Source organism: Aquila chrysaetos, chromosome 24 (assembly GCF_900496995.4).
Source record: "Aquila chrysaetos chrysaetos chromosome 24, bAquChr1.4, whole genome shotgun sequence".
Taxonomy (NCBI): Eukaryota; Metazoa; Chordata; class Aves; order Accipitriformes; family Accipitridae; genus Aquila; species Aquila chrysaetos.
In genome coordinates, this window is record NC_044027.1 from 3,904,887 (window position 1) to 3,923,090 (window position 18,204).

The 18,204-nt window shown below is 42.8% G+C and overlaps 1 protein-coding gene and 1 long non-coding RNA gene across 14 annotated transcripts in view; one reads left to right on the top strand and one right to left on the bottom strand.

Moving 5' to 3' along the window:
- Positions 1-116: 116 nt before the first annotated feature.
- Positions 117-18,204, top strand: part of USP49 (ubiquitin specific peptidase 49) — a 38,288-nt gene continuing 20,200 nt past the window's right edge. For 7 of the 13 annotated variants that reach the window (XR_005931301.1, XR_005931303.1, XR_005931302.1 and 4 more), the window contains exons 1-2: positions 3,785-3,837; positions 13,642-13,725. The gene's annotated coding sequence lies outside the window, so the exon portion shown is untranslated. Of the gene's footprint in view, positions 351-3,762; positions 3,838-12,806; positions 13,073-13,641; positions 13,726-16,359; positions 16,484-18,204 lie in introns of those variants that run through there. The other 6 variants (XM_041119728.1, XM_041119727.1, XM_030000011.2 and 3 more) reach the window with 6 other exon arrangements.
- LOC115335206 lies at positions 518-3,648 on the bottom strand. Its single transcript, XR_003921392.2, has 3 exons — positions 3,388-3,648; positions 2,863-2,978; positions 518-914 (listed from the first exon to the last, which is right to left on the bottom strand). It is a non-coding gene; the product is annotated as an uncharacterized LOC115335206 (long non-coding RNA).

The window sequence follows — 18,204 nt, forward strand, 5'->3', positions numbered from 1 at the left end:
TCTGCACAGCAAGTGTTGTGCTGTTTTGTATTGTTTATTTACAGCTTTTGAAATTTTCTGTTGCGTGGAGACAATTATTCAGCAGAGTTTTATCTTTGATTTGGTGCAAGAGCTTTATACCCCTGAAGCAAACTAATTTCCCTGTAGCAAAATCTACAGGAATTCTTGCATTCCTATTATGGGTATGTTCTTAGCTTGCCTTCATCTTTTATATCTGATGGGAGTATTAAAATCTTCTACCTCTCAGATGATACCGATGAAGCCTTGTGATAAATAAATAAATAAGCCTGGCAGGAGCCCTCTCATGCATTGAAAGAGAATACCAACCGCTTTGTCGCTTTGTTTGAAAGGTAGGTAATAAATGTCCTATCCCTGCACACCATTTCTCATTTGAGAAATCTTGGTGACTTCAGCGGATTTAATGGAGTAAGGAAGGACTTGGGGAGTAAGATCCAAAAATTTATTATAAGACTTAATGATACAGTATCACTCAAATATTTTTTTAGTGGCTATTTATTTTTACAGCAGGAAAACCAGGGAAATCAGATCCCTTTTGAGCAATCTGACCCCTTAGTTTTACTTGTTCAGTACCTGTCCAGCTTGTAGCTGTCATTTTTTCTTCTCCTCCCTGCTCCACCCCCTGCTCAGTCTCAGAATATGCAGAAACACCCTCATTCAGCCACAAACCTTTGCACTGAGCTTTCTTCGTGGTTCCTGGGAAGGCTGTGTGTAGCAGGGTTCCAGCTCTGCAGCCTGTGTGCCGGACATAAAGGGCAGGTATAGAGAAGGTCTAAGGATGGTTTTAGGAAGGGAGATTTGCAAGAAGGATGGTGGGTTCCTCGTGAAGAAGCAGTGTGTGTCTTGCTCACAGAAAACATTGCTGGTTCCTTCCCAACATGTGGGTCTTGAAGAGTCTGAAGAGCAAGTAAAACAGAAATAGATTTCTCCTAAATAGATTTTTCCTTCTGAAGCAGTGGGGGGAAAAGAAGCTGTTTTGTTACTTGATTTGCTGACTGGTGGAGAACTAGTTATTTAGATATGACTTCTTTGTGATTATCATTTATACCTGTAAACCTAATTAACTGTTAGAGTGCCTAGAGCTTTTAGTGTGGGCATTTAATAAATTTAATCAGCACTGGGTCCAGAAAGATCTGGTTAATGAGCCATAATAAATGGCATAATGTACCATAAGTGTGTTAGAAATTCCAACGTGCTGAATATACCAGATTTTTGCAACTCTTAGCTCAAGTTCATGACACGTGCGCTGACTTCAGTGGGACTATTAATTTTCAGTGGTGAAAATTCAGTGAGAATCTGACCTGCTGTCATTCCACGTAGTTAAGCGTGGCCGGCAAAACTTATGAAAACAAACTGTAGTCTTTGTAGGGATAGTTATTTCTGTCCTGTTTCCCATTTTAAGTCTTAAGGTTAAAAAAAAAATACCTTTTAATGGTCAGATTAGTCATGCTGAATGTTGCTAATGCTTTATTAATTCCCAAAAGATGCATTCTGTAACCAGAGATGTCAAAACTCCGGTCACGTGTCTTAAAAACATAAAAAGTGTGCTGGAATCTCTGGGGACTTCTATGTTCTTTATTAATACATTGTACTGTTCCTAGAGTAATAAAATGGGACCCCTTGAGCTACGTTCTGCCTTCAATTACACCATTACAGCCATTGACGTCAGTAGGTTTCCACACGTGTAAGGATGGGTAGGATTTAGCCCTTTATGTCTTAGCAAAAATGTCTGTTGTAACTGTGTTCTGTGAACGAGGGGATCAGCTGCTCCACATGAGGGGCTGCTTTTACTCTAGGGCTTTTTACTTTCTTGATGGACAAAATGACTGTTTTTCAATCTTATTAGCTGCAGTAATCCTCCTCATTCTGGCCCCCCCCAGCATCAATATGGCAGGTTAACGTGGCTTCGAACATGCTAGTCTGCATCTTAACAAGTCTTCAGGGGGCTTTCAATTGTGTTACATTAATGGATTGAGCCAGTGTAATTGAAAACCACACTAATTTTGCCTGTCAAGGCATGGTCTGGAAGGTTGTTTTCCTGTTGCTCCCCAGTGTTTTCTCAGAGAATGAAAGATCTAGAGGGAGAGGTGGCCAAGCTGTAGTCCTGTACCACTGTGGATCCTTTTTTTCTGCTTCTGCACCTCTCAACATCAATCACTGGCAGTGTTGTTGCTTTCTGTGAGTTGAAGCCTGACCTAGAGGGGACTGGGGATCTTGGGGATGTGGGTCCCTTGCATCATCATAGCTTTCCCCCTCCTAGCTCTAAGTAGAGGCCGAGTGACGTTACCAGGGTCACCAACGCTTCAGTGGCAGAGAGTCCAAGTCTCACTGCTACCCTGGGGATACTGTGGGCTTTTGTTCTGGTTTATGCTGTGGCATTTTTTATGAAGTACTTACATAGCAGCTGCACCCTGCTAAGCTTTACAAAGAGAGTGAGGACGTAAGGGCCTCGTTAATCTTCAGTTTTAATTCTTAGCAGATATTACAGACTGGGGGCTCATTGCAGTGGGGAGCTGTTGAAGAGTTGAGAGGTGTGTGACTGTGGATTTCTGTGCAGGTAGGGGTTCAAAACAGACCAGGCACTGGTCAAAAAGGGAAGGTGTAGAGAAAGGACGACAAAGCTCATAGGAAGTGGAATTTGTGGGAAGGCTGGCTGGTGCAGGAGCTCACAAGGAGACCACCAGGCTGTGGAGTGTCCTTGTCCCGTGGCAGAAGAAAGCAGGCTCCCACCTGTCGCAGTAAATGGCGGCGCTTTGCCTCAAAACTTACTGGGACAAGACAGGTTGGGGGGGGGGGGAATGCTTTGTCCCTGTGCAAAGGAATTGCGTCTGTGACACCGCTGACCTGCGCTTCGTGTCGCCGGTCCTGTGTGGTCCACGACTGCTTGCTTGCAGCTTTGCCCTGGCTCAGCGCTGCCCAGAGAGCAGGACCAGCCGGTCCCCGAGGGTACCTCCTGCAGGCTGTGAAAAAAGTTGAGTTGTCCCAGTGGGTGCAGGTGACTCCCAAGCGTGGCTGTCCCTTGTCAGCCTCCCGGCCTCAGCGCTGACGTCCCTTTGTCTCTGACAAAACGCCTTTCCATCCCCTCATGGCGTGTGACCTGGGGGCCTTCGAGTGACCTCTGGCAAAGGCCAGTACGGCTCGGGGGCCTTTGTGTGCCACCAGTGCTGTCTGTGGCCCTGTGGGGTGCCCACCCCCATCACCTCAGGGTCCCCGTCACCTCAGAGCCCCCCGTGGGGCCCCCCCGTGACCTCAGGGGCCCTGTGGGGCATCTCCCACCCCACAGAGCCACCTCGGGGGCCCCGCGGGAACGCGCCACCTCCCGCGCTGCCCCTTTAAGAGTCTCTTTGTCTCCTAAACATCCTTATTTACCCTCCTGTGACTCAACCGAACTTCAGCCTGGGATTCACAAAGCCCGGTACGTCACCGTCCGGGGCCGGGCCCGGGCAGTCCCCGCCCCTCGGCGCTGCCCTCCCGCTACTCGAGCGTAAGCCATTGAAGAGCTCTCCCTAGCGGCTACGTAGAGTTCGTAAGCTCCGCCAGAACTCTCTCTGCCGCGGCGTGGACTGCGCAAACGACGTCCGTGGGTGCTCCAGCCTCGCCGTCAGCGCCGGGGCTCCGCTCTACGGAATCGGCGTAAGCACCGGCGCTGGATGGGGAGCGGGGCGAGGGGGAAGGCGAGAGCGTTGTGTGGCGTGCTCTCCAGCCAACGGCGGGGCGGGGCGGGGCGCGGCGGGCGGCCAATGGGCGGGGAGAGGGCGTGGCCGGCGGCGGTTGGGGTGTCTCGCGCTGGGTGACAGCTCGCGCGTGCTGATGATGGCGGTAAATAAAGGGGCCGTTGGGGGGGGGGGGGGGGGCCGCGACCCCCCCCCGAGGGCGAAGTGGGGGGGGGGAAGAGAGGCGGGAGGGCTGAGGGGGGGGGGGGGCACCCTGCCGTGAGGAGGGTGCTGAGGGGTCCTTGGTGCCCCCACCCCCTCCCCAAAGGGCTCCCCCTCTCGGTGCGGTTGGGGGGCGCGGGGGGGGGGGGAGAGCTGAGGCGGACCCCGACCCCCCCCCCCCCCAGCCCCGTCGGCCGCCGCCTTTGTCTGCGGGCGGGAGCCCCTCGGCGGCTTCGCAACTTTCCCTTTGTTGAGGCGCGGGAGCGACCCCCCACACACCCCCTCACAGACACCCCCCCCCCCCGGGACCGGCCCCTCACAGGGGGCTCTGGCGGCCCCCGCCGGCCGGGGGGGGGGAAACAGCGCCGGGGGTCGCGTCCCGCCACGGGGGGGGGGGTGGGTGCCGCGGGTCGTGGCCTTGCTGCCGGCGGGGAGGGGGAGAGCGCCTTAAAAAAAACTCCCCCGTAACCCCCCCATGCTCTGCTTGGACGGGGGGGGGGGGGGAAGAAGACACGAAAAGGGGGAAAATCGCTGCTGGTTCATAATTATTTAGAAAAAAAAAAAAAAAAACAACAAAAAACCCCTGTGGGTTTTGTGTCCCGTCTCCCCCCCCCCCGCCACAAAGGTAAACAGCAGAAGTTAATGACGGGGGGGGGTGTCTGGGAGCATGTTGGGTTTAGGTCTCTTGATAGCGAGCGTCTGCCTCGGGGAGCAAAGCATGCTTTAAAATCACATTTTAAGCATCATTCGAAGCAGAGGGTGTCACAGCGAATTTATGTCCCCTCCTGCGAATGCTCAAATGGCCAAAGAAAATAACTGCTTACACGTACGAGCCCCTACAAACAGGAGTCAGTTTTAGAAAAGCTGCTAATTTTAGGAAATGCGCCTGCTAATCGTGTTACGTGCAGCTATACGTAGGAAAAAGAAGCATGACCTGTGTGTCAAAACAGCTCCTGATCTCTAGGTACAGTCAGCGAGAGAATATTGACAGATGTGATGAAAGCACCCAGTTATTCTGAAATATGTAGGGGGAGGGGAGGAAAGTGTCTTTACTTTTCAGAGGTTCACTTGTACTTTATAATCGGGGAAAGATGCTGTGAGCTCTTGAAGTCGCTGAGCTCGTCTCATGAGAAATGTTGCAAAATTTAGTCCTTTTCTACGCTGCTGCTTCAGAGAAGATGCTCGCTGGAACCTGAGGAGCGTGCGGTGAAAGATTTGATAGGCGCTACCGATTCCTCAGCCCAGGCAAAACTCTAATTGACTTGGGCGGGAGCTTCTCCTGAAGTAGCATCAATCGTTCTCGTGCGAAGGCAAGGCAAAAAATAGGGACCAGATTAAGAGGGATGATAGGGAGGTGGGACTGGAAGCAAAAATAAGGTGTCTGGGAGGGGGAGGATGGGGGCTGTTGGTGGAGATGAGGTCTGAGCTGCTGCTCGAGGAAGGGAAACGCACGGCTGGGACGTGAGAACGAGGACAGGAGAAAGAGCTGCAGGAGCAGGGAGGATGAGAGCGGATAAATCGCTGGAACTGTGAATATAAAAACTCTCTGTGGGTGTGAACGCTGTGGATTAAACTTGCCCTTGGGTTAAACGAGTGTCACTCTTAGCAGAAGTGTCTGGAGTTGCACCCGGTCTACAGCCGGCAGTAAATGCAGTGCTGGGGTTTGCACTGAATTTCTGCTGCTCTACCTTTGGCAGCTGCACTTGGGGGTTGCTGTTGTTTAACAATTGTCAGATAGGTTGTTATGATGTTAAAAAAAAAAAAAGGAGAGGGCAGCAAAAGCATTCGGTGGTGTTTTTAATTGCTTTGAAAATAGGCTAGGTGCAAATATTTGAAAATTACGTGCCAAACATGAGCAGCATTTGATGTCTCTGAGCTAGGCGTGCTTTCAAACACGAGGCTGCAAATGGTAAATGCTTGTTTATTTTCCCCCCTAATCATTCTTCCTATTAATACAAGCTGACTTCAAGTGAAAAGGGCGTTTTGAAGTTGGCAGCTTTTCAGGTCTGGAATAATTCTTGGTCTTGTGCAAGTTCTGTTTGTTACAAAGAATTTCGCTTGTTCAGGAGCAGGGCTTAACAATAGTCACATATGCAACGGTTTATAGGCTGTTACAGCTAGTAAGTCAAAATTGGGGATTTATTTAGCTGTTGTGTGTCCAAAGATCGTTAGTAAAGAATCTGTTGCTGCAGTTCCTGCAGAGATTCAGATTTCATGTGGTACAAAGCCCTGTGGTTGACAAGACACGCTGGAGGCCTGTAAGAATGGAGAAATTGTGAATAAGCCTCATGTGTTGTGGCTTGCAAAATGAAACAGCGCTTGGTCTGATTAGTATTTGGATTGGTAAACTTGAAGGGAACGGCAAAGGATCTTCCGTGTGTTGTACTGTTAATCATGGGAATACTGATGATTATAAAAAAAAAAAAAAGGCACATTTAGCTTGGTGTATTGCCTCTCTGCTTCTGGGTGTGAAAGCCTTGAGTGCAGTTTTCTTGCTGCAGTGGATTTCTTGCAACTAATCATAATCCTTCGCTTGGTGTTTGCTTGTTTGCAGCGCTCTGTCCACATCAGTCATTGCAGGTTGTTTTCTTCAGTGCTAAAACAGACTTACTTGTTAATTGGGTTTTTTTTAAAAGTAGTTACTGTTTCGTCTCAGCACCTAAGAACGAGTGACAAGAAGCACTTGTGGCAAAGGTGGTATAAATTACTGAATGTGTCTTTTAAGATCCTATTTTTATTGGCCTTTTTTTTTTTTTTCTTTCGTTAGCTATTTTTATACTGAAGTTTCTTAGGACTTCTGCTGGGACTCATAAAGTGAAATTTAGTGTTTTCTCATCCCTTAGAAGATGGTAGTGGATAGATTAGAATAGCTAGGAAATGGAAATACTACAAAATTCAGCTTCTGTCTTATAAGGTGCATGTGGATTCTTTCACATGCATTTTTTGCTTTGGGGGAGTGTGAAACAGTTTCTGAAGTTGACCTCAGCTCTGAGTCAAAACAAAACTAAGGTTTTTGTTTTAAAATTGTTTGTTAGAAATTAATAGAGAGATACTAAGATAAGTAGGTTGAAAACTTTGCCTGTCACTGGGCACAGCAATTCAGATCGAATGGGGGAAAAGGAAGAGGGGGTAGCTCACTCTGAGCTGCGTGGTGGGACATGCTCCAAAAGATCCCCGCAATCCTTTATTTTCTGCTCAGGAATCCTCTCCAGTGGATGAGAGACACTGGAAGTTTCTCACTTTGGTTAACAACCTTTGTGGTTTTCATCTTGAATATTTCATCAAGGGTTGGTTTTGTTGTTGTTTTTTTTTTCCTTTGGGGAATGAAACCTTCGGAGATGTTCTTGTCTCAGCAGCCTATTGTTAATTGCTCTGTGTATAAACACTTCACCTTTCCTAAACACTTAACCACAATGAACAGGCTGTTGAGTTGATGCGGGTACGTTGTATAGAAAAAAGCCCCCCCCCTCCAATGTCAGTGAATGGAAGACCATCCTTGTTAACATGAAACCCTTAACGAATCATTGCTCTGGCGTGTACTAAGCAAATTCAACAAATTGTTTAACTGAAACCACTACTATTTTAAAATCTGATTTATAGATCAGAATGTCTTGGTTGTTTGTTCGTATCTCCGTGTATACCAACACTAACGCTCTTCACTTTTGTTTTTATTAGACTTTAGATCAAAGATGGCTCATGCGAGGCTGTTAAGTCATATGTGGCTTGCGAGCCATTGAATTACAGCCCCAGCATGCAGGCTTCATCATGTAACTGGCAGCAGAGCTACGGAACAGCTATAACATGCTACTGAAACAAAAAAGATTAAAGTGAGAGTGAGGGGAGAGAAGGTAAAAATGGAGGTGGAGATTCTGTCCTTTGCCAGTGTTGTAGGGAAGTAATTTCTAACTGGTATAAAGCTAGTTATTTGTATATTTGCAGTAATTCATATCATAGCGTATTGAGGAAAATGCAAATTAAAATGTGCACTGTGATACACTGCATTCTGCTGGTTTTGAAGGGAAAAAAAAAACCCCTTTACTTTTTGCTACAGCGTTAGGAAGTGAGTTAGTATCTTTAGTGGACATAGGTAGAAAAAAAATAAACTTGGCTGCTTTGAGCTAAGTGTTGTTAATTAGCTTTTTGCTTACAAGATAGTAATGAGTACACATTAACTGTTACACCTCCGATACATTACAAAGATCAGTATGAAATCCCTCAGAAAATGGCAAACTTGTTGGGGTGTACCTTGAGATTTTTTTAAAGAAGGCTCACTAGGTAAATTCCTTTAGGTAATTATAATGTAATTCACTGAGAAGTCTGTCCTCTCAAGAACTTTACTGAGAAAGTAGAAGAAAAATACAGGCAGCTGTCTGAAAAACAGAAGCTTTTTTCAGTACATCTTCGTTCCTCCTCATGGTGCACACGCTCGCTTTCTTGTCTTGCTGCCTTGGCTGTGTAATTCAGCCACGTTTTCAAATGAAGACAGAAAACTGGAATACGCAGATCTGACAGCTCAAAGTTAGTATGAGTGCATTTGAAATGTATCTTGTGTAACATGTCAGTCGTGACAAATGTACTCTTTTAAAAAAAAAATTCTGACTGAGGAGATGCTTTCTCAATGTTTTGTAACTTTGCTAACTGAAATGCAAAAGGGTGCTTTAGCCAAAGCAAAACCCACATACTCAGACACAGGAATCCCTACAGAATGTTGGAATTACTACATAACATGCTCCCTCTTGGTCTTTAAAAGAAAAGAATAGTTTGGTCTATTATAGTATACTTGGGTGTGTAGTATATATCACAAAAACTTTTACACTCAACCTCTAACCAAGTGTACTGAAAAAGAAACTTTTTTTTTTTTCTTTTCCCCCTCTGGGTGAAGCCAGTGGCGGTTTTGAAAGAACCAATTTAATGGAGAAAAGCTTTAGTGCATTTATGTTCTTTTCAGGCTTTTCAGTCAAACCATGGAAGATCAAGTCAAGAGTTATGGGCCACAGCTGTGTTCCTCCATTGAGATCTTCTATAGGACATCAGCTGAGCTGATTAAGAAATGGTGACCACAGCTCCATTCCCTTATTCACTCTGAAAGGCAAATCCGTCCACTTGATTGAGAAGCATTGCCTTGCAACCATATTTTCCCATTCACTTTCAGTGGGCGGCTTAGATTTGATTAAGAAATACTGTCCTATAATTACATTCTGTCCCTCTCTCTCATGCTATGAAAAGCCTCTGAAGACAATTCAAGGTTTTGAACTTTAAATAAAAATGGTACGGAAGGAGGGTCTTTACAGCTTGGCTAGGTGGGTATGCAGATGAAGTGATAAGTAGCTTTTAGCTAGAAATGCTAAAAGAGTATCCTAAGAAGGGCAGTCAATGCTGGCTTGTGTTTCTGTACTGCTGTGGCTTTGTTCCCCACTTTCTTGGAAGGGATCAGTGTCTCTAAGCCTGACTCCATTCCAATAAGTTTGTGACAAATGGGCTTTCCTTTTCTTCAAACAGCAAAACTGTATTTTATATTAAATCCTTTCTTTCTTTTGGCGTGATGGGACCTGGTTTGTCTCTTGCCTGATGCTGCAGCTAACTTTACCCACTAATTTTAGATAGTTTAGAATTTTACATTATGTTGTATATTAAATGTGTTCCAGCTGAATAACAAGTGCCTTGTGTATTAAGAAAATGATAGAAATTTGTGGCTGACTTCAAGCTTGAACATTATCTGCATAAATATTGAACTGTAGTCTATCAGAACGAATAATTTTTTCATACACTAAACTTTAGCAAATACAGTTCGGCATGAATGCCTTCCCCCCACCCCTGCAGATTTGTGTAACTCGGTGAAATGAGGAGCTAATGTCATTTTTGACTAATTGGGGTTTGCATTTATCTTCACTGTGGGGTTTTAATACTTGACAGTAGTTGGTGGGTTTTCTGGGTGGAGGGAGAGATCTAAGGATTGATTTAAACAGACTATATGTCTATATATTTGCGTGTGTGCATGTATCTACAGATGTGTTGCTAGATCTGGACAACACAATCTGCTTTTGGATGCCTAGGGGTTTTCTAATCATTAACAAACAGTGAAAAATGATATGTTCTAATTCAGAGATTGTGGCTGGCTTAGTATGGTCCAGAGGGCTACTTAAAGATGAATTAACCGAAACTTGGATTGTGTGTTACTTAAAAAGAAAAACCCATCGTCTGATGGGGATATAGATCGGCGGTTGGCTGCTTGGGCTGGGAACCCACAGAGATCTGCTGCCTGTAGCTGTCAGGGTGCGACTAAACCATATAATTTCAGCATCACGCTCTTGGAGGAGTGATGGCTCCAGTTCTTCCATCCAGTGACCTTCGTTAGTAGTTACAGGGTGGTTTAATTTTTCCTTCTTCAGGGAAACTTCTCGCTGTCCCATCCATGCCTCCTCTCATGGAAATGTAGAAGGCAAAAGCAATGAATTAAGGCAGCTCATTGATCCAAGCTGGCTCCCTTCGAATTAAATGGAGAGAGTGATGGCTAAATATCTCCACCTTCTGCCAAGAAACAAAAGTATGGGGGAAGGCTGCTCCTTGCTTTCCTTACTAATGCTGCAGAAGGGAATGTCAGGAGGAGGAGGACATTGAAAGGGTGATTCTTTTGATACCTGCTTGGTGGCTTCTTTTACGTTACTTTGTTGGTGTGCAGTGAAACCGTTTGCTGATGGCATGGAAATTTTTGGTGTCATATTTGGAATATTTCATGTAAAAACAAGCGACGCTTAAATGTACGCTGGTTGCTGTATTGGAGGGCTTCACTGCCTGTCTCTGTAGAATTGGTTGTGTCTTCTGCAGTTGGAGAAATGTAAGAGGAACAGAAGCACCATGCTGGGTACAAAGGAGCAGGTTGATATGGATAGCTGTTTCTCTCCGAGAACAAAGGGGTTTTTTATGTGCTTAAAAACCACACAAACATGAAAAACATGTTTTAATTTTAAGGACAAGTCTTCTAGACTTAGAATAGTATTAATTATTCTGAAAAATATCCGTGTAAAACTCTGCTGTTCTCTAAAAAAAAAAAAGTTAAATCAGCTAACTGTTCATTCAGTGGAGTTGTGAGAAAGAGCCCTTAGCTTGGATTTAATGATGTTTAATGATTCTTTCAAAAATACAAAGGAGGTACTAAAAGCTGTTCAGCTAAGCTTTAAGGAACTAATAGCTATAACTCAGATTCAAATGTGATTTAGTTCCAGAGGTAAGTCTATAATCCTACCAGTCATGAGTTAATCTGTCATCAGACTAAGACTAGAAGCAAATCTATTTAACTAAGAATAGTTAATTCACCTGAATGAGAGCAAGGATGAAGATCCTTCTCAAAAGAGTTAATTTATTTTGAGAAAATGTAATATTCATGATAGAGAGTGAAAATAGTGAGTGTTTTTTTTAAAGGTAGACTGAAAAATTCTGCTTTGAAATTTGCACTGCTCTTTTTCTGAACTTTTCAGGATGGTTCGGTAGCATGGCTGCCCGACCTGCTGTTTTGGACACGGTGGAAATGAGTGAGTCAGTGAATAAGGAAGGTAGTATCCTGTTTATTATAAAATTGGAAGGTTTTAGGAACAGCTTTTTGAGGCTCCACCGGATCGTGGTATCAAAACCAAATTCCCCTCTCCCTCTTTCCTGTCCTTGTCCTGTTGTCATTTCATCTCAAGACAAATTGATGTGATGAACTCTAACCTCTCAGTAGGATAATTTATTAAAATAACAGATGCTATAGAATCAGGCCTGAGTTGATCTTCAGTTCTTAAAGAAGATTAACAACCTGATATTTTGCAAATTGTGTTCCTGTTTCCTACCTCGTTCTGTTACGTCGACGTGTTGTGGTGAGGACAAAGGCACTACTCAGATAATGCCTGTAATTTATAGAAAAGGATTTCAGCCAGAACAGGATTCATAATATGCAAATTAGGAATAATTCCATCGGGGGGGGGGGGGAGTGCATTTGAGCAAGTGAAATTGTTCCTTATGTACCAGAAAATAGAGGCTCAAACCTTGTGTGTCAGCTGGCAGGCTGGACATCAGGAAGGTTGAGACTGAAAAAACGCTTAGTTTTATTAATGCCACTTTAGGTCTCCTTTTGCACACGTAGGAAGAGGAGGCTTTGCTGTATAGGTTGTTTTTTCTGAGCGCAAAACAGGCACATTATTTGAGCAGAGCAAGAGGACATGTAAATCTCTCTGTCTAATTCTTTGTTGACAAGAAAACGCAGAAGACCTTGGTCCAGCCCCACGGTCCAAGTGAAGGCTGGGTCAGATCATTTGCTGCTTCTAGAGCTGAGGACGCAGCAGCACCCTCCCGTACAGGGATGTGGGCATGCGTATGGATGCTGTACAAATAAATACTGTTGAGCATCTTGGGCTGATGTCTGGTTTTTGTTGGTTAGACAAATAAAAAAACAGAAGTCCTTGCTGCATTTGGGTAATTTGGTCATTATGATTTACTCCATTTACCAGTTAACAGCATTTATTAAAACCCATAGAAAATTTTCTAGCTGCTGTTCTGTTTCACTCGCTTGGGGTTTTAAAAGCCCTAATAGTAGCTGATTGGCAAGGGAAGGAAAAGAAAATGATGGAGAGGTGTGTCGAAACCCTTCGCTTTTTTCATCTTCTTGTAATCACTGCTCCACAAACGTATCGAAGGCACCTTTCCTGCTTAAAACATAGCAAAATGTGACTGTGGAATACTGTACTTACATTTAATACTCTATGCCTATTCATTACGGCTGTGAAGATAATAAGCCACAGCCTGCTGGGGTTGTCTTGTTCTTTATTGCTTCAGTAGATGGCACTGACATGTTCATTTGACTGATTGCTTTATGTGTTGTATCAGCTGTGATGTTGTTTTAGATTAGTTAATAGTCTGTCTAAGATTTTGCCAAGATGAATATGAATTAAAATGGGGGAGGAAGAACAGCAGAGGACTACCCATAACTTACCAAGTATTCACTCTCTGGTATAATCCGTCTTTGTGTCTATCACAAAGAGATTCTCGAAGAGGCTGTTAGTCTGCTGCTGAATACCAGGGCTGTTAAATTGATCTCTGCTGCAGCCGTCAGTTTTGTGTGCGTGAGCAGCAGCGAGAGGATTCTCTGACGTGCTGGAGCTAGAAAACTTCACCTCGTACCTGTGCAATGAAGGGCTTTGCATTTGGTTTGTTTTATTAAAATTGCATGTCTTTCGATACAAAAGTAATGGGGTTTTGCAAATGATGGGGAAATGGAGCAAGGTACTATAGGTCAAAATGTAACTGGTTCTGACCATACCAGTAGCAGAAAGTTATGTTTAATTTTGTTGATGTTATTTTGAAGGCAGGAGGAAATTGTGTAGAATTTTCCCTATCAAAGGTTGAGTGTGTGTTTTTTTATATTTTTAATATATAATGTCTGAACTATTGCTGTGAACCTCAACTCTGAATGTATTGTTTATGTGACAATTGGTGATAAATGTGATATATACTGAACGTGAAAAGTAATGTTTAAAGAGCATGGTCAAAAGAAAAAATGCTTTCTGCATTCTGAAAAAATGTAGCTTTTTGGCTGCATTGTAGTAGGCCATGATTAAAAGGAATAATAAGGTAGGGAAAGTGGGGACACAAGAGAATGGCTGTTTATCTCCTCTATTCCTGCTTTGTTAGGCCACGTTGAAATATAACATGGCTTGTTTTGTTTAACTTGTACCTTGTTAATTATTCTTAAACTGCCTTGTTCACTTGTGCACAGGTCCTGACCCGTGAATACGTAAGCACGTACTCTATCCATTTGAGCAGTCTCACTAAACTTGAATACTTGCCGAATTGGGCAGTGGTAAGTGTGAAAGGAAACAAAAAGACATTGGTTTTGGTATGAATCCCGACAGTTTGGGGATGGTGGGGCGTAAAAAACTGAATTTCCAAATAGTGAAAATTGATGTAGCTCTCTTGACTTGGAGTCAGTGCCACTAATTTTGCATCCGTTAAAGCTCTGTTACTGTCTGCTCTGGCAGAGAGGGTTTCAGGGGTGATGTTCAGGGGCAAACATCTAGGAAACTTTAAAATGCTACAGCATGTCACTCTCTGATGTTGTCACAATTATGGAAATAGAATTTGTTGGGAATTCGTGGGTTCTATAAAGCTGGTCACTTGACTCATGAAGTGAAATTATTACTTTATGTTGGGCAGTTAGCATCTACTTTCAGACTGTTCTAATGCAAAACATTTTTTCATGTTTGATTCTGATAATTCAGATTGTATGTATTTGCTATAATTGCTTCAGGCTTCTACAGATGTAAGTACCAGTGGAATTACTGCATTGACTCTTTCCCTTTTGGACTGGTTCACTAGGACTGGAGGAAATACTGTGAATTGTTTTAATGTACAGTGAGTGCCTCTTTTATACAGTGTATCCATATCGCGTTTCCCAGCTTATTAACACTTCAAAAAGCCAAACCAAAAATAAAACCTCAGAAGCTTATGAAAAGAAAGGGGAGGGGGGGATTTTATGCATTGCAATAAATGAAGAAACATTAACTTCTAGAAAGCCACGAACTAAGAAGTATACAGCATTTTAATAATGCTTTTTAACATCCAGGGCTGTTATATAGTAACTTTCCACATTTTCAGGGAACTGTAGGACATGTATCTTTTTTGTTTGTTTGTTTTACAGTGACCCTAAAGAATAAATAACATTGGTCGTATTGCACATTGAAAAGCTATTCTTAAAGCTAAGGTCAAAAGGTGAAAATTGAAAATACAGGTAGCTGGGGGTTTTACCTGAGGTTTCAGTCACTTAATTTTATTAATCTCTTGCACTTAGATAAGAAACAGTGTGAGTTTGGCTCAATAAGAATATTCATATTACATCTTTAAAATATTTTAAATTTTAAAAACTTCCAAGTTTAAACTTGTATGGCTGGAGAATTTGAATGGCAGTGTAAATAATAGAATAGCTAGTTTCTAAGGAGGGCTGTGTTAAAATGCTTTGTGAACTGAAGAATTTCACCTTCTCTTTGCCTTTCCGTGATTATTTTCAAACCATAAACTGCTAGATCCATTCCTCGTGAAAGCTCAACTCTCTCTTGTTTAAGAGGATCTTCATCAGGAAGGAATGTGAATAGAAGACACATGCACATTTGCAACTATTTGTTGGCCTGTATAAAGTATGAATTATTGCTCTTTGAGGACACAGGCAGTGTGAAGTCTTTTGGTTTAGTCATAAATTTATTCTATCCAAACAAAAGGAGTTTGGTGTTTTTTCTGACTTCTTGGAGTTTGCCAGCAAGCCTCTCTGGTAAAGAGAGTGTGTACCTGCAGGAAGGTTGTTTTGGGTAGTATAGCTAAACCAGTCCACCAAGCACAATAAGCTGTAACAGCAAAAAAGGCAGGATAAGGTTATTTTATCTGTTCCAGGTATTGGCTAGGTTTAGGAATAGGTACTGGGGAACACTTCATGTTCTTTTCAGTCTTGATCAGTACAGAAGGGTTAACACCACATTTCAGTTTACATGAGGCCTTAGATTTAAGTACGCCAGTTATATTTAAAAGTCTCAGAGACATTAAAACTTCTTTCTAAAGTACTCAAAATTCCAGAGTTTTAGGAAAAAGAAGTTTTTTCATCCTTGCTCCTTCCCTGGGGCTCCATTCCCTGAGCATTGAATTCAGTGTTAGCAATTTTTCTGACTGACTTGGTGGTTAGATTGTTAGCAGATAGTACCTGTAAATGTTTTTTATATATGTATAAAACTGCTACTTGTAGCTGCCTGGTGTTTGACAGGTTTTATGTCCGGTGCATTGTGGTAGCAGGATCTTAACATCTCTGATTTGCAAGGTTTGGGACATTTACATCTGTCAACTGGTGTAAAACATGAAGCAAATGCTTATCTTCTCTCAGTTATCCCCCTAAATCTATGTGAAATGAACTTCGTAGGGAGGATGACTAATTTTGGGGGTTGGGTTGGTGTTAGGGACCAACTGGGCCCCCTGGAGCCTTTTATTTTTTGCTGTGCAGTATGAAACGTTTGAAGCTAATTGTACGCAATACATCGTAGTGTCTGTGCTCTTTCTTGTACTCTTAAAATCAGATATGGACCAATATCCGCCAATTTTAGCTTCCTAAGATGATTCAGAGAATAAAGTCCTGCAGAAGTTGCATTTACTCCCACCGAGGACACCTGAGCACAAAATAGGATTTTCTTAATCCTCGTGCTTTTGAGTGCTTTGGGGGTTTTGGGTTTTTTTTGGGGGGGGAGGTTTTTTTTTTTCAATGACTGAGTATTTCTTTGAAAACCGATTCCTGAGATTCTGGGTTTGAGCCTAGAGCAAATTTTTACAGCACAGCATGAGCTCCCAGAAACAGTTTAACATTGACATAGTTATAATTAACTTAAAGGAGTTAATAAAACAGAACTTGCTGTGGAAGTTGGCAGGAAAGTCACATTTTTGTCAGGCTCCCTTGTGATTATAGCTTCAGAGTTGAACAGCGTGGTGGGGTGTGTTGGGTCCTCCGGTGCCTGTACTGAAACCAGCTGAAGTCCTTTGAGCTTGTCATGACTCCTGTAGGACACCAGCCACCTTCCAGGCATGCATGGGTGAGATGTTTCAGAATTTGGTAAGCTTTGGTTTCAGGTGGAGGATTTCTGTGTTTCAGGGCTCCAGCTCCATGAAGAGGTTGGTGCTCGAGGAGGGGGCTGGCCAGGAGGAGGGTGGTGGGATCAGTGACCACTTTTGCTGTCACAGCTCAAGTCTCTTGTCTATCCGTCTGTCTGTCTTTTAAATTGTGTTTTATTCATGTATTCACAGTAGCTATTTAATTCACTGCTTTGCTTGTCTTTTCAAAGAAACGCTGAATCCTGAATCATCTGTAACTCTTCCTCATGTGTTTTCCTTTTTTTTTTTCCTTTGTCAGCTGTGTTAATTTGCCTGTAACTAACTTGATAGTATGTCATCCTGGATAGAGAGAATCCAGCAATTGTAGGATATAAAGCTGACAGTTTTCAAGAAAATATGCTTTCAGAATAATTGAAAAAATCTCTAGGGCTATTGTTACTCTTTGGAGATGCAATTTGAAAGTCTAAAACCAGCAGGGTTTGAACTAGAGGAGTCAAGGGAGAAACCCATTCCTGTCCAGGCAAGCCAATGGCTTTTTGGAGAGAGAGAAGCAAAAAGAGCTTCTTGTATGTTTTTGAGGGTGTTTTCCTTACTCTGGTTACTGAATGAGTAGTTCTGGACCGTGCAGTGACTTTGTAAGGACAGAGGATACCTGCTTAGGTGATGCGGTGGTGACACTTGTTCGTTTGTGCAGCAATTCCTTTTCTATAATGGCATATCAATTACATGAGCTTTTCTGTTGGAAAAAGTGTCATTGCTAGTGGCTTTGAGAAGCAAATATAGGATTTTGCTGTGAGTACATACATGGACGGCTCTTGCTAGCAAAGGAACATGAATGTCTTGAGCAGGAAATTTTTTTCACCATCTTCCATGCAGCTCAGATTACATGTTTTCATTAGACATCTGGTTGAATAATTGGTTCCTCACAAATGGGTAGGTTAAAATAATCGGAGGAATAAAGTTTTTGAGTAGTTGTATGCAACTTTTAGATATATATATTCTCTCTGATATCTCCTTATTTGCATTTTGAAGTATTTGCAGCAGGCTAGAAATTCTACTCTAGCGTTGCATGTGAAAAATTGTTTACTGGGGGGTGAGTGGAAGGTGCTTGTTTCTCTGCATTCAAGATTTTGAAACCTGTTTGATCATATACAGTATATTTGTGTAGGATATGTAGTTTTAATGGAAACCAAGAATATCTAAGGATATTTTTTTCCTACAGTGTTTTAAAACAGAATGAGAAGGAAAAAAAAATGGCAAACGTGCTTTATTTAATGTGGTACCAATTCCTGATGGACTGGTGAAAGCTGCTGTGTTTCACTTTTGCCACTCCCAGGAGAGGGATGAATGAATGAAAGAATCGTTCAGTCTGAGCTTCCCACCTGTCCTTAAAGATGATTTCCAGACTGCAGCTGAAGGAGTTTGTGTCAGTACTGCAGACTCTTATTTGTTCTGGAATCAACTCTTGGACAAATGAAAGATGCATCTAGTTTCCAAGGCTAAATATCTAGCACCTTTTCTGATCCCTAAACTTTTTTTTTTTTTGCTTCATGCACATTTATTTAGAAAAAGAAAGTAGCTAGTGTCAACAGATCTGTACAGATGTCTTTAATCAGTTTCCAAATGTGTAACAATGGTACAAAGAAACATAATGAAGTCATGTGTTTTATTTTAACACTCTTTTAGGGTCAAGAGCCAAATT